This window comes from Tamandua tetradactyla, chromosome 25 (assembly GCF_023851605.1).
Source record: "Tamandua tetradactyla isolate mTamTet1 chromosome 25, mTamTet1.pri, whole genome shotgun sequence".
Taxonomy (NCBI): Eukaryota; Metazoa; Chordata; class Mammalia; order Pilosa; family Myrmecophagidae; genus Tamandua; species Tamandua tetradactyla.
The window spans coordinates 22,027,722-22,044,513 of NC_135351.1; the positions used below are offsets into that span (position 1 = coordinate 22,027,722).

Here is a 16,792-nt window from a genome sequence, read left to right on the forward strand (position 1 = left end):
CTGTCTGTTACAGAATTTACTTTTCTTTTGGTTTAGGAGGGTGGAAAGAAGGATGGAATTTTATTATTTTATGGGGAATGAATCCTTCCTCAACTATGCATGCTTTTGAATGTTTGCTATTTAGTGCTTATCCTGATTTGCATCTTTTAGTATTACTCTATCTAATTTCTGTTTACTAAAAAGTTATTGAACCATGTTGTCCACTGTTTAACTCTTTCCTCATTTAGTCCTCATTGTTCTCCATTTGTACCTTTGCTTGTCTGTTTTTTTTAAACACAGGCAGGCACCGGGAATCGAACCTGGGTCTCTGGTATGGCAGGCGGGAACTCTGCTACTGAGCCACCATGGCCTGCCCTGCTTGTCTTTTTAACTGTCATTTGTGAGGTCAAAAGTGGGAGAAGAAAAGATGACTGTGTTCATTCCTCTACTTGATCTAGAAATAGTAGTTATGACTTTTAATGACATTTAAAACATTTATTTAATTATTTGTTGAGGTCCAAATGTATACCATGTGTTGGGCCACAACTCTGGAATTTAAAAATGAATTAAATATACTTTTCCTTCAAGGAACTTATTGATAATTGTGGATGGTAATATGTAATCAAATCATTATTAAATGCTATAACTCAGGCTATTATGAGAGTAGATAAATATTACAAGTATGGCACTTTCTAAGAAGTTTATCATATAGTACTAGATTCATATTCATAAACTATCACTTTCATAAACTATCACTTTAGAATGATTGTTCTCAAATCTGGCTGTGGAGCTTGTGAACAGAATCTCCTGGAGTGGGTCTCAGGCATTTGTTGTTAGAAAAAAAAATCCCCACGTAACTTGGAAAACCTGTTAGGTTTGGCGACTTTTGCTTTAGGCACACCAATTCCTCGCTCAAAAAACTATCTTTCCTCCTTATTACTTACAGAATATATTCTATAATTCTTGGCATGGCATTCCAGTGAACAATCATATTTTCAAGATCTCTCCCTTCTTGACCTAGCCTTCGGCAGTGTGATTAGGCATCTCAATATTCCCTGTCTAGTATATTTGCACAATCTTTTTTTCTCCTGCGAAATTCCACTTCCTCATCATTTAATCTTATCTCATCATATCTACCACTCAAATCTCAGTTCCTCCATGAGTACTTTCTTGCTTATACCACTAGACTGTTATTTTCTCAAACCTGAGAATTTTCAATGTATCTTTCCTGTCATGCATTGAGCATCTATTGTGTGATAGCAAAACACTGAATGCACCTTGATAAATGACACATAGTCTCTGAATAAGGGGGATTTTCAGGCTAGTGGGAAAAGAGACAGTGATGCAATATTTGCATAACAGTATGGTAACTGCCATCTTAATTGAGTATTGAAGTATGGATTTAACTCATATAAGTAAATAAATTAGAAAAGGGGGGAGATGATCCAGGCAGAAGGGGCAAGCTCCTTAGGGGTTTTGTAGGTCTCAGTGAAAAATCACATAAGAAATGGGAACCAGAAGAAGGAGGAGTGACATCATAGGTTTGCATTTTAGAATTCTGCATCACTGATGGAAGTGTAGAGAATGGATTTTATGTGGTAAATGAAAATCTAGCTCCTGGTAAGACTGGAGGGAGCAACACACAGTTAAAAGGCTGTTACAGAAATCAGGGTGGTGGTGGAGAATGAAGAGGGTCTGAATCAAGGTGGTATAGTAGAGATGCACAGGGGGAGATATTTTAGTTTTCCTAAGAGCTGTTCTTAGGAAAACTAAAAAGACTTGGTAATGATTTCAAATGGGGTATGAGAAACCAGATGGGAGGTGGTATTATGCTTGGAGAAATGGAACCCTAGATTTAGAGCAAATCTAAGGCAAAAAATAGAATGAGTTCAGTTCTGGATGAGTTGATTTAAAGGTATCTGGAAGCTTTCAAGCTTAGTTTTATTGAGGCAGTTGAGCATACCAATATGGAATTGAAATTAAAAACAGGAGTTGAAGGTACTGATAGGTAACAATATTAGATGGAAGATGTAGAGAAATGGGTAGCGTGAGAAGGGCCAAAGATAGTGTATGGTGGCAAAACTTGGATATTTATGGCACAGGAAAGGAAGATGAGCACACAGAGGAATCTCAGTAGGAGTACACAGAAAGAAAGGTGGGAAACTGGAAAACAATGTTGATTATAGAAGATGTGAGAGTAGAGAATGTCAAGAAATCAGGAGCAGCCAAGTGGAAAATTCATACAGAAATCATGAAAGAGAAAAATTAACAAGCAGCAATCTATTAGATTTGGCAATCAGAAATTCACTGTTTACTTTGGTAAAGCCAGTTTTAGTGGAGTGGTAGATTGAAATTGGAGTACAGTGAATTGAAGTGAGAAGAACAGTATGGGAGAAAATAAGAACAGTATATGTATACAGCTCTTTGCAGAAGCTCTGTTGAGAAAGAAGGAGAGAGAAAGTAAGAAGACGATGATGCAGGCCTTATGTCTCTGTTTGTTTCTTCAGATGGGTGAGATTATAACAAGTTTATGTACTGAGGGAAAAAGGCAATAGTGAAAGGAGATGGACAGAAGAAATGATTGTTGAAGAGAAGAGGTGGTTGGTGAAGGGATGTCCTAAGGGAATATGAGGAATATGAGGGAAAGGGATGGAATCTAAAGTATAGGAAGAGGGATTGACCACATGAAAGAGAAAGATTTTTTCCTACTGCTTTTCAATTTATATTGGGAAAAAATGTAAGTTTTAATCCCATCTACTGAATTTGAGTTGGCTTATGCTGTAAACAGAGATTAGAAAATATTGTTGCTAAGTACACTACTGCATTTAGCTTCATCAAATTCTGTAAAATGTTACCTGTATTACTTTTGTTAAATATGAGAAAAGCTCAAACAATCACATATTATCTCTAGTGGAAAGCATGTTATTTTGGGAGGTGAGATTGATAGGAACATGTATAACACTGTTTAGTGAAGCCAGTGCAGTAACAACACATGTAAGTTCCCTTTATTGACTCTTGATTAAAGAAAGACTGTGATAAAGTGATTAGTTCATTTACATTCACTTGTAGCAATGACATGGGAATTTGAATTTTTTTGTGTGTGAATTTGTTCATTCCTGTGCATGATGGTACAGTTAGGTGAGATTTTCTGTTCTGGTAACCAAACTCACCATTTGGTCCACTTTCATCTTTGAGGGTTTCAATAAAAACAGTTCACTGAAAAAAATAAAATAAAATAATAAAATGATAACACAATTGACTGAATCCAGCAGAATTAATTAGAATTGATTGAAATTTCAGCACCAGGAAGTGCAGAGTTGAAAATAAGATTGATTGTAATGTTAAATCACTTCATTTAAACAATGCAAATAACCTAAGATGATGGAACCAATGTAAAATTTTAATTTCAGAATCAACAAAATTTTGATAATGTCAAACTTAGAAAATTAATTAAAATGGTGCTATGAAGTCAGTGAATCCTGCCTGTTTATTGTACAGTTTAGTTATGTCAGTTATCCAAAAAGTAGCATTCAATCTGGACCTGGAAGGGAAAGAACAGACTAGTCTCTCTTTTTGGGAGAATGATATTCAAATCAGGGGATCTTGATTTAAATAATCTCTTTCTCATCCTTACTTATCAGAATAATGAGCACGCTTACCTGAGAGTACTCTTAACAGCCTACAGGGCCTATAAACTGCCTGCTTTTCTGAGATATTGAAGAGGTTGTCATGGCTTAATTTCTTACAGTTATTTCTGTACTTTCAGGAGCAAAAGTAAAATTAGGAATATAGTTAATTAGGACAAGTCAAAATCTATCTCAGCAAATAGAACTTAACCAGATATTTATGACCCAAAATCTTTGAAGCTTTTTTATTTTGATAATGGAAATTGTAGGAATACAAGTGTCAAAAGCCATATCTTATAAGTTCCTTAAAATTCTGAATGATGCGTCTCTCAACTTGACACACAATTTAGTAATTATCTCTATGTGAATCACCAAATGTTTATGGCATATGAATTCTCAGTTAGCAGCCAGAGTAATAAAGTTTTCAACATGAATCTTAAGACCAGATCAAAATACAGCATTTTGAGTATAAGCATATTTTTATGTAATATCTTCATGTGATGAAATCTAGTCACTTTTCTTTCAGGATGAATTGGCTCAGAGAAAGTCCTCCTAATTTATAACTTCTGGGCTAAAGTCAATTCTGGAAAATGTCAGGTATGTTCTCATGGCCATTTTTATAATTATAGGAAGAAATGAGATAAATATAGTATTGGAAAATATAGTCTATCTGACTTTTTCCAAGGCAGCAATATGGAGGTTAAGTGTTTTGTTGTTTGTTTAGTCAAGTTGGGCCATAGTTTGGTATGTCTTGGTGGTTGTTTGATAGTGTTTTTCAGATCTTCTATATCCTTACTGTTTTTCTATTTGTCATATCAGTTACTGAGAGAGGAGAGTTGAAATTTTAAATTTAATTGTGGATTTGTCTGTTGCTTTTTCTGGTGCTGTAAGTTTTTGCATTATGCATTTTAAAATCCTGCTCTTAGGTGCAGACACATGTAAGATTGTTGGTCTTCTTGAATTGTCTCCTTCATCATTAATATTTCTTTATTTTTAATGGTATTCCTTATTCTGAAGTCTGTTGTACTGATGTTAATATAGTTATTCAGCTTTTCTTTATTAATATATGCACAGAATATTAATTTTCATCCCTTTTTATGATCTGTATTGTTATATTTTAAATGGCTTTAGAATATAGTTGAGCCTTGATTTTTTATTCAGTTGGAAACCTTAATTGAAATGTGTGACCATTTATATTTAGTGTAATTATTAGTATGGTTGGTTTTAAATTTACCATTTTCCTCTTTGATTTCTATTGATCTCATCTGCTTTTGTTTCCTTTTTTCTTCTTTTTCCTTTCTTCCTTTGAGTATTTTGTATTCCATTTTGTCTTTACTATTGGCTTATTAGATATATCAATTTTTTAAGGATTTCTCCATGGTTTGTAATAAACATCTTAACTTATTACAGCATCCGTTAAATAATATTATACCACTTCAGAATATGACACATAATTATATAATTTCCAACTCCTCCTTTCCATTCTTTGTATTATTGTTGCCATGCATTTTACTTCATGTATTATTGAATCTATCATACATCATTACTATTTTTGCTTTTGATAACTGAGTATCTTTTTAAAACATAGTAAGAAAAAGCCCCATATTTACCCACATTTTTACCACTTATGGCCTTCAGTTATATGTGTAAGTCCAGATTTCCATCTGGTAGCTTTCAAATTCCTTCTTTCTGCCTGAAGAGCTTCATTTAATGTTTTTATGTGCATGTCAGCTGGAAACAAATTCTCCCACATTTTGCCTCAAAAACTATTTTACTTTCTATCTAGAAGGATTGAAGGATATTTTAAATGGCTACAGATTTCTGTGTGTATAAATATTACAGAAAAATTAATATTCTGTGCATATACTAATCAAAGAAAAGCTGAATAACTGTATTAACATCAGTCCAATAGACTTCAGAATAAGGAATATCATTAAAAATAAAGAAATAGTAATGATGAAGGAGACAATTCAAGAAGACCAACAATCTTAAACACTCTAAACACTTCATTGTTAGAAATCTAAATCTCTAAACACTTCATTGTTAGAGATTTTTAGATCTGTGTTTTTTATTTTATTTCATTAAAAGTTTGGAAAATTCTTGACCATAATCACTTCCAATATTTCCTTTGCCTACTCTCTCTCTCTCTCCCATTTCTCCTTCCATCTCCAGTTTCACACGTTAGCTCTTAGATGCCCTGTTTTCATTTTTCTCAAACTTTTGTGTTTTAGTTGGATAATTTATATTGACCTTTCTCCAAATTCACTCATTTTTTCCTCAACTGTATCCAGTCTGTCGATCCTCCTGTCCCAGGAATTCCTACTCTCCCTTGTAATTATTTTTTGCATGTCTAGTGTTTCCATTTCACTCTAAAATTTCTCATCTGTTATGCATTCTGTCCACGTTTCCCATTACATCCTTTAATGTATTAATCACAATTATTTTAAAGTCCCTGTAAAGTTCTTGTCTAACAGCCATAAGATCCTGATAATAAAAAAGGAAAACCTCCCATTGTTAGCTGGGTTTGTGCATGGGTCTGTAGTTCAGAACATGATTTGAAGTACACAGTCTATGTAGAGAAGGTCTAAGGGCCCCTTCCCATCCACTGACTAAAAACTCATAATACTACCAGTTACAATATGAAGCGATCCAGAAACAAAGATAGAGTAGTTCACCTTGTAATTCTGGCAGCATAAGTGGAAAATAAAGAAAGACAGGGAGTCATAGTGTGTTGCCTGGCTTTTTAACCATAGTGACCACTCTCCATAGCAAAAGTTGGAAAATCAGTGTTCTGGATCCCCAGGGAAGGAAAGAGAGATGTGCTAGAAGGGAGAGCCTGGAGGTGATCCCCTTCTTAGATGCCTACACTTAAGAGAAGTCATTTTATTTATAAATATTTTATTCATATTATATTAGTTTCTCAAATTTATGAATACATGTCTTACTCCGTTCACATTGGAGCCAGGTGGCTTTTAAGTTTATTTAACAAAGGATTTCTAGAACTAAAACAAAAAAAAGAAGAAAAGAGGAGGAGGAAGAGAAAAAGTTTCTTTAGAAGACATTTGTGTAAGATTGCAATGTAAAGGTGAAGCAAAAAAAATCATAAATGAAAAATGAAAACTATGTGCAGGTAACTTACAGTATTTGAAAGTTTTCATACAGACTGTTCCTTTCAAATGAAGAAATATATTCAGAATTTGTTTTTGTAGTATAAATGGTAAAATCCACCAAGGTTGAGTGTGACCAGATTCCTGGTCCTTTCATATGCAATGGGTTTAGACTCTGTAGGTTTAAAAATATAATTCTAAGAAGTACTCACTATTAAAAAGCCATGTTTTTGGCAGTTTAGTAAAAGTCATATACCACTGTGGATGGTTGGCATTTTGGGGTAAGAAAGTTGAGCACTCAGATAGAAGGGGAGCCAGGAGCTTAAGTGGAATTTTAACAACAAATCATTGTGAATGCAAAGCACTCATATGAGAGGGAGAAAAGTATTTTTTGACTGAAGTTTAAGGATCTCCTATAACATGCCACATGTATTGTATATAGTGATTTAATTTTATCTTGAAAGGACAATATACATATAGAACTAGCCATTAAGTATAAAAACAGTGAAGTAATTTGCAAATTTTCCTACAGCATGATAAATTAAGCATGGAGAACACTAGGAATGCAATTTGCAGTCATTTATAATGCAGTGTTTTATGTTAATAATTCAAAATCACATGCTATTTGGAGACACTTCTAATTAATGTATTTATGAAATTGTCAACTGTGACTGTTTTGGTTCCATTTAGCTAAACATTTCAATAGAATCTTCTTGTTGTTATTTAGTGTTTGCTTGATGGCACCAACAAAGCCAAATGTAGAATAATGGAAATTGGTTGTGCAGTCTTTTTTCCCCTGCAATGGTAAAACTTCGTACTGATCCCACCTCCAAACAACTCAAGCCACTGCCTGCTTCCTCAGACCCAAGTGCTTGAGACACTTTGTTTAGCAGTTTTAAATGAAAGGGAGATGAGTGCCTGGATCAATAATTAATTGAAGAGGAAAGTTCATATCTTGCTAAATAATCTTTTAAATATTAAATACATTTCATATCTCAAATCTATAGTCACTGACATTTCTTTAGAGTTGATAATCATGCCTGTCAGGAACCATTTCTTTGTGCTCTCATTTTTATTGGGATATTTTTGAACATGAGGAGAAGACTAAATATTCATAAGTTGTCTTGTTGAAGTTTTATAATTGGAATTCATCCAAGCAAAGTTTAATCCTCCTGAGAGAGGTTTAGTAAAACTAAAGAACAAAACAATCTTAAGACCATGAGTAGTTAGAGATTCAAAATTGACTGTAGTTGTACCCTGTATGTTAATAATGAAAAAAAATGCTGCTGTTTTTCCTTCTCAGCAATCAAATATTAATTTCTTGGGCTTTGATATTCTGTGAGATTTTGTATGATTGAAGTAGAAGTGTACATGTACTTTTTTTTTTTTAACCAAGACAGGAAGCATTTTCCATCATTCTCTTGGGTTACTGATGTGGCCTGAATCAGGCAGAATAATTTTTTGATTATTCACATTTTATGTTATTATCCCTCATTTAATAACAGTGGAGGCAGTCACTGAACAACACCAACTTAATCCCGGTAGCCTAAAATTGTCACATATGGAAGAAAGATGGTGTGGAAACTGCAAAATGGCCTGATAATTTAGAAACACTGACAGTTGACCCTGTGGTATGATCATTTTTGAAATCCCATCAAAACCATCATTTCCATACCTAAAAAAACCACCTTAGCTATTGTCAGATGGAATTGGAACACTGAAAATGTAACATGGGGAGGGTAGTGGACTGTAATTTATCGGTGGTTGTAAAAATATTCAAAGTATTTGAGAACCTTTAAAAGTATGTTGTGAACATGCATTTAGGGTTGGGGCCAAGATGGTGGCTTAGTAAGGTACACGTGTCTTAGTTCCTCCTCCAGAGCAACTACTAGGTGACCAGAAACAGTGCAGAACAGCTCCTGGGGCCACGGCAGGGACCGGACACACAGCGTACCTCAGTCTGGACTGGCTGGACTGGCTGCGAGACTCCGCTGCGGTGAGCTCCCCGAGTGGCACACGCTTCCCCGGGCCGTGGCGGCTGGCGCCCCTCCCTCCCTCCTTCCTGGACCGACTAAGAGTCTTGGAGAGGCAAGTTTCCCAAGCTGTGGCGGCCGGCGGCTGGCACCCCTCTCTCACGGGCAGCTTCCCGGACTGGCTACGAGTCTCGGATCAGCAAGTTCCCCAAGCCGTGGTGGCCGGCGACTAGCACCCCTCTCCCACAGGCGGCTTCCCGGTTCGGCAGCGAGTCTTGGATCAGCAAGTTCCCCAACCACAGCGGCCGGTGGCTGGCGCCCCTCCCCCACAGGTGGCTGCCCGGAGGGAGAGGAAGGAGTTTCCGACAGTGGCAGGGACTGGGTCCAACCAAACACCAATAGTGGCATTAATAAAGGAGCCAAAACATCTTTTGCTGGTGGGACCCGCAGACAGACAAGCGCCACATATGGGCAGGATAAAAAAAACAGAGCCCAGAGACTTCACAGGAAAATCTTTCAACCTGCTGGGTCTCACACTCAGGGAAATCTGATTAAATGTCCAGATGCCAACAAAAAAAAAACAAATCACACCAGGAAAATTGAAGATATGGCCCAGTCAAAGGAACAAACCAGTAGTTCAAATGAGATACAGGAGCTGAAACAACTAATTCTGAATATATGAACAGATAAGGAAAACCTCTCCAAAAACCAAATCAATAAATTGAGGGAGGACATGAAGAAGGCAAGGGATGAACAAAAAGAAGAAATGGAAAGTCTGAAAAAACAAATCACAGAACTTATGGGAATGAAAGATACAGTAGAAGAGATGAAAAAAACTATGGAAACCTACAATGGTAAATTTCAAGAGACAGAGGTTAGAATTAGTGAACTGAAGGATGGAACATCTGAAATCCAAAAAGAAACAGAAACTATAGGGAAAAGAATGGAAAAATTTGAGCAGGGGCTCAGGGAATTGAATGATAATATGAAGCGCACAAATATACGTGTTGTGGGTGTCGCAGAAGGAGAAGAGAAGGGAAAAGGAGGAGAAAAACTAATGGAAGAAATTATCACTGAAAATTTCCCAACTCTTATGAAAGACCTAAAATTACAGATCCAAGAAGTGCAGTGCACCCCAAAGAGAATAGACCCAAACAGGCGTTCTCCAAGACACTTACTAGTTAGATTGTCAGAGGTCAAAGAGAAAGAGAGGATCTTGAAAGCAGCAAGAGAAAAACAATCCATCACATACAAGGAAAACCCAATAAGACTATGTGTAGATTTCTCAGCAAAAACCATGGAGGCTAGAAGACAGTGGGATGATATATTTAAATTACTAAAAGAAAAAAACTGCCAACCAAGAATTCTATATCCAGCAAAATTCTCCTTCAAAAATGAGGGAGAAATTAAAACATTTTCAGACAAAAAGTCACTGAGAGAATTTGTGACCAAGAGACCAGCTCTGCAAGAAATACTAAAGGGAGCACTAGAGTCAGATACGAAAAGACAGAAGAGAGAGGTGTGGAGAAGAGTGTAGAAAGAAGGAAAATTAGATATGATATATATAATACAAAAGGCAAAATGGTATAGGAAAGTATTACCCAAACAGTAATAACACTAAACGTTAATGGACTGAATTTCCCAATCAAAAGACATAGATTGGCAGAATGGATTAAAAAACAGGATCCTTCTATATGCTGTCTACAGGAAACACATCTTAGACCCAAACATAAACATAGGTTGAAAGTGAAAGGTTTGGAAAAGATATTTCATGCAAATAACAACCAGAAAAGAGCAGGAGGAGCTATACTAATATCCAACAAATTAGACTTCAAATGTAAAACAGTTAAAAGAGACAAAGAAGGACACTATCTACTAATCAAAGGAACAATTAAACAAGAAGACATAACAATCATAAATATTTACACACCGAATCAGAATGCCCCAAAATACGTGAGGAATACACTAAAAATACTGAAAAGGGAAATAGACACATCTACCATAATAGTTGGAGACTTCAATTCCCCACTCTCATCAATGGACAGAACATCTAGACAGAGGATCAATAAAGAAACAGAGAATTTGAATATTACAATAAATGAGCTAGACTTAACAGACATTTATAGGACATTACACCCCACAACAGCAGGATACACCTTTTTCTCAAGTGCTCATGGATCATTCTCAAAGATAGACCATATGCTGGGTCACAAAGCAAGTCTCAACAAATTTAAAAAGATTGAAATCATACACAACACTTTCTCAGATCATAAAGGAATGAAGTTGGAAATCAATAATAGGCAGAGTGCCAGAAAATTCACAAATACGTGGAGGCTCAGCAACACACTCTTAAACAACCAGTGGGTCAAGGAAGAAATTACAAGAGAAATTAGTAAATATCTCGAGGCGAATGAAAATGAAAACACAACATATCAAAACCTATGGGACGTAACAAAGGCAGTGCTAAGAGGGAAATTTATTGCCCTAAATGCCTATATCAAAAAAGAAGAAAAGGCAAAAATGCAGGAATTAACTGTCCACTTGGAAGAACTGGAGAGAGAACAGCAAACTAACCCCAAGGCAAGCAAAAGGAAAGAAATAACAAAGATTAGAGCAGAAATAAATGAAATTGAGAACATGAAAACAATAGAGAAAATCAGTAAGATCAGAAGTTGGTTCTATGAGAAAATCAACAAGATTGATGGGCCCTTAGCAAGATTGACAAAAAGAAGAAGAGAGAGGATGCAAATAAATAGGATCAGAAATGGAAGAGGATACATAACCACTGACCTCACAGAAATAAAGGAGGTAATAACAGGATACTATGAACAACTTTATGCTAATAAATACAACAATGTAGATGAAATGGACAAGTTCCTAGAAAGGCATGAACAACCAACTTTGACTCAAGAAGAAATAGATGACCTCAACAAACCAATCACATGTAAAGAAATTGAATCAGTCATTCAAAGGCTTCCCAAAAAGAAAAGTCCAGGACCAGACAGCTTCACATGTGAATTCTACCAAACATTCCAGAAAGAATTAGTACCAACCCTGCTCAAACTCTTCAAAAAAATTGAAGTGGAGGGAAAGCTACCTAATTCATTCTATGAAGCCAATATCACCCTCATACCAAAACCCAGCAAAGATATTACAAAAAAAGAAAACTACAGACCAATCTCTCTAATGAATATAGATGCAAAAATCCTCAACAAAATTCTAGCAAATCGAATTCAGCAACACATTAAAAGAATTATACATCATGACCAAGTAGGATTCATCCCAGGTATGCAAGGATGGTTCAACATATGAAAATCAATTAATGTAATACACCATATCAACAAATCAAAGCAGAAAAATCATATGATCATCTCAATTGATGCAGAGAAGGCATTTGACAAGATTCAACATCCTTTCCTGTTGAAAACACTTCAAAGGATAGGAATACAAGGGAACCTCCTTAAAATGATAGAGGGAATATCTGAAAAACCCACAGCTAATATCATCCTCAATGGGGAAAAATTGAAAACTTTCCCCCTAAGATCAGGGACAAGACAAGGATGTCCATTATCACCACTGTTATTCAACATTGTGTTGGAGGTGCTAGCCAGAGCAATTAGACAAGAAAAAGAAATACAAGGCATCAAAATTGGAAAGGAAGAAGTAAAACTATCACTGTTTGCAGATGATATGATACTATATGGCGAAAACCCTGAAAAATCCACAGCAAAGCTACTAGAGCTAATAAATGAGTACAGCAAAGTAGCAGGTTACAAGATCAATATTCAAAAAATCTGTAGCATTTCTATACACTAACAATGAACAAGCTGAGGGGGAAATCAAGAAACGAATTCCATTTACAATTGCAACTAAAAGAATAAAATACTTAGGAATAAATTTAACTAAAGAGACAAAAGACCTATACAAAGAAAACTACAAAAAACTGTTAAAGAAAATCACAGAAGACCTAAATAGATGGAAGGGCATACCGTGTTCATGGATTGGAAGACTAAATATAGTTAAGATGTCAATTCTACCTAAATGGATTTACAGATTCAACACAATACCAATCAAAATCCCAACAACTTATTTTTTCAGAAATAGAAAAACCAATAAGCAAATTTATCTGGAAGGGCAGGGTGCCCCGAATTGCTAAAAGTATCTTGAGGAAAAAAAAATGAAGCTGGAGGTTTCACACTGCCAGACTTTAAGGCATATTATGAAGCCACAGTGGTCCAAACAGCATGGTACTGGCATAAAGATAGATATATTGACCAATGGAATCGAATAGAGTGCTCAGATATAGACCCTCTCATCTATGGACATTTGATCTTTGATAAGGCAGTCAAGCCAACTCACCTGGGACAGAACAGTCTCTTCAATAAATGGTGCCTAGAGAACTGGATATCCATATGCAAAAGAATGAAAGAGGACCCGTATCTCACACCCTATTCAAAAGTTAACTCAAAATGGATCAAAGATCTAAATATTAGGTCTAAGACCATAAAACAGTTAGAGGAAAATGTAGGGAGATATCTTATGAATCTTACAATTGGAGGCAGTTTTATGGACCTTAAACCTAAAGCAAGAGCACTGAAGAAAGAAAGAAATAAATGGGAGCTCCTCAAAATTAAACACTTCTGTGCATCAAAGAACTTCATCAAGAAAGTAGAAAGACAGCCTTCACAATGGGAGACAATATTTGGAAATGACATATCAGATAAAGGTCTAGTATCCAGAATTTATAAAGAGATTGTTCAATTCAACAACAAAAAGACAGCCAATCCAATTACAAAATGGGAAAAAGACTTGAACAGACACCTCTCAGAAGAGGAAATACAAATGGCCAAAAGGCCATGAAGAGATGCTCAATGTCCCTGGCCATTAGAGAAATGCAAATCAAAACCACAATGAGATATCATCTCACACCCACCAGAATGGCCATTATCAACAAAACAGAAAATGACAAGTGCTGGAGAGGATGCGGTGAAAGAGGCACACTTATCCACTGTTGGTGGGAATGTCAAATGGTGCAACCACTGTGGAAGGCAGTTTGGCGGTTCCTCAAAAAGCTGAATATAGAATTGCCATACGACCCAGCAATACCATTGCTAGGTATCTACTCAAAGGACTTAAGGGCAAAGACACAAACGGACATTTGCACACCAATGTTTATAGCAGCATTATTTACAATTGCAAAGAGATGGAAACAGCCAAAATGTCCATCAACAGACAAGTGGCTAAACAAACTGTGGTATATACATACAATGGAATATTATGCAGCTTTAAGACAGAATAAACTTATGAAGCATGTAATAACATGGATGGACCTAGATAGAGAACATTATGCTGAGTGAGAATAGCCAAAAACTAAAGGACAAATACTGTATGGTCCCACTGATGTGAACCGACATTAGAGAATTAACTTGGAATATGTCATTGGTAACAGACACCATCAGGAGATAGAAATAGGGTAAGATAATGGGTAATTGGAGCTGAAGGGATGCAGACTGTGCAACAAGACTGGATACAAAAACTCAGAAATGGACAGCACAATACTACCTAATTGTAATGTAATTATGTTAAAACACTGAATGAAGCTGCATCTGAGGTATAGTTTTTTTTTATTTATTTTTATTTTTTTCTCTCTATTATCGTTTTATTTCTTTTTCTGTTGTCTTTCTATTTCTTTTTCTAAATCGATGCAAATGTACTAAGAAATGATGAATATGCATCTATGTGATGATATTAAGAATTACTGATTAAATGTGTAGAATGGAATGATTTCTAAATGTTGTGTTAGTTAATTTTTTTAATTAATTAAAAAAAGTATGTTGTGGTTCTTGAAGGGAAAACAAATTTTGTTTTAAATGTTCGTGGCAGGATTTTTAATCACAAGATTTTCTTTTAAAATTGTTAATTTAAGAAGTATGCTCTGTTGTTAAAAGAGGGAAATCATAAAAACAAATTCAAAATGCAAAGAAAACAAAGCATTCATTTTATTATGCAAAACAAAAATTAACCATAAAACACTCATCTGGAAACATGTCAAGATAATGTCAGTACATTTTGGTGCCTTAAAGTTAAATATCACAAAAGTTACTATACAATGTTTTAACTGCTCAAATTCAGAAGAATCTGAAAATTCTTGGCTTCTACAATTTTATTTCTTTTCTCTTTCTGTAAGAATAATTTAAAATAACTTCAAAGAGCCTCAAAGTGATTTTGTGTTTTCATCAGATATTTAAAGGATATTATTTGAGGCCTGAGTCTTAGTAACAGACACTTGTCTAAAATGTCGTATTTAATAAAATTCTTTATTCCATTTCTTCAGAACTTGTTCTTAATATGTATGGTTAAAAGTGAAATTTATGGCAAAATGGGGATGGAATGATGTTAAAACAGAAAATTGGAAAAGTACAGAGAAACCAAGGATAGAGTTAAAGATAAAGTGAAGAGGTATAAATAGTGAGTAAAAAAATTAACTTTATACTTAGTGAGGGACAGAATAATGAGGAAGATATTTTCAATTAGAATATTTCCAGTGTCCATAAGATAAGAACAATGAGTTACTCTGGAGAAACTTAGCATTTCTTGTCATTGACAAAAATTCTCCTGAGATGGCTTGTAAAGAGAACTGCGTGTGATAAAGTGATCTCAAGCACACAGCGATAATATTCTCAATCACACAGTAATAATCTACAATAAATACAATTACTAAGTTGTTCTTCAGAAAAATGGTGAGGTTATGAGATGATATATGGTTACCTCAGTTTACCATAAAACCTAATTTCATTGTTTTTTCTAAAATGAAACGTTCTAAAAATATTTCCACAATGAACATCAGAACCTTAAAAAAAAAAAATCTCTTAACCCTATTTTATGGTGGGACACGAAAGGGTGTATTAAGTTATTTAAGACATATAGTTTTATGCATGGAATTAGAAAATGTATTATCATTAAATATGTACTATATGGAACCCAAACAATAGAAATTGGTGATGACCTGAAATTATATTGATAAAATGGTTATGAAAAAAATTTAAAGGGATGAGAATTTTAGTTCTCTTATGTTTTAAATTGATTTATTAGTAGTTTTTTTAATCAAAGATCTATGTACCCCAAACATGTAACAGTAAACCTTTTATTAGGAAATTGTTAATTGTCACATGGACATAGCTGACAATTATAATTAATTTGTGGGACAGTCTAAAACAATATTTTTCAAGCTTTAATATGCACAAGAATTACTGGGAAGCTTATTGAAAATGCAGATTTAGGGGACCCACCCCTAGAAATTCTACGTTAGTAGGTGTGGGGTAGAACTTCAGACAGTTTGATGCATGCATTTACTAACAACATTGGGTAAGTTATACGGATAAAATTCCTTTTCCAGAGCACTCTGAAAACAAAATCTTTCCCCGTTGGAATTTCTTTGATTTGAAATTGCAGCTTTCCAATTCAGGTTTGGAAATCTCTTTGTCAAACAGAAATTGTGCCAGTATTTATTACTTTTATCATTGGATTCTGCCCTTAAGAAAGTAATGCCTGCTTGTCTGTGGCCTTCCCAGGTCTTGATTCTTTTCTCCCTCTTTACAAAGCAGAAGCCATAAAGCAGATTGACAGTCTAATCCAGATTGTGGGTTAATCGATTTAAAGCTGTAACATTCTCAAACACGTTGTCACAAAGGTCTGCTTTTTGCTAGTAGGGATCATTGTCCTTTTGGTTCCTTTCCCTGAACATTTGGTTTCTTGCCTTGTCTGCCTTTTGCCCTAGATCAAGATTATAGCACTGTTTTACCTGCCATCTCAGGGCCTCTTGCCACTAGATTCCAGGTGTGGTGGTCTACCTATCTATCTAATCACAATTCCTCTTGGTACCTCTTTTTTGGTCTTGACTCCAGCTCCTCCCCTCCACCTGAACAGTGCAACATTTACCTATTGTCTGTTATCAAGCCCTTAGGTATCATGTTCCTCTGACTAGACTGGATTGATAAAGATATTTAGCGTTGGCGATTGTCTCAGGTGCTCCAGGACCTTCCTTATAACCTGGGAAGAACTGATTCTAGGTCCCAGCTCCCCTTTATGTTTTCAGTTTTGTGCGGTT

The 16,792-nt window shown here is 35.3% G+C and overlaps 1 long non-coding RNA gene across 1 annotated transcript in view; it reads left to right on the forward strand.

Annotated features, from left to right (window-relative positions):
* LOC143668903 (uncharacterized) overlaps positions 1–16,792 on the forward strand; it is a 256,906-nt gene that overhangs the window by 75,386 nt on the left and 164,728 nt on the right. The window lies entirely within an intron of this gene.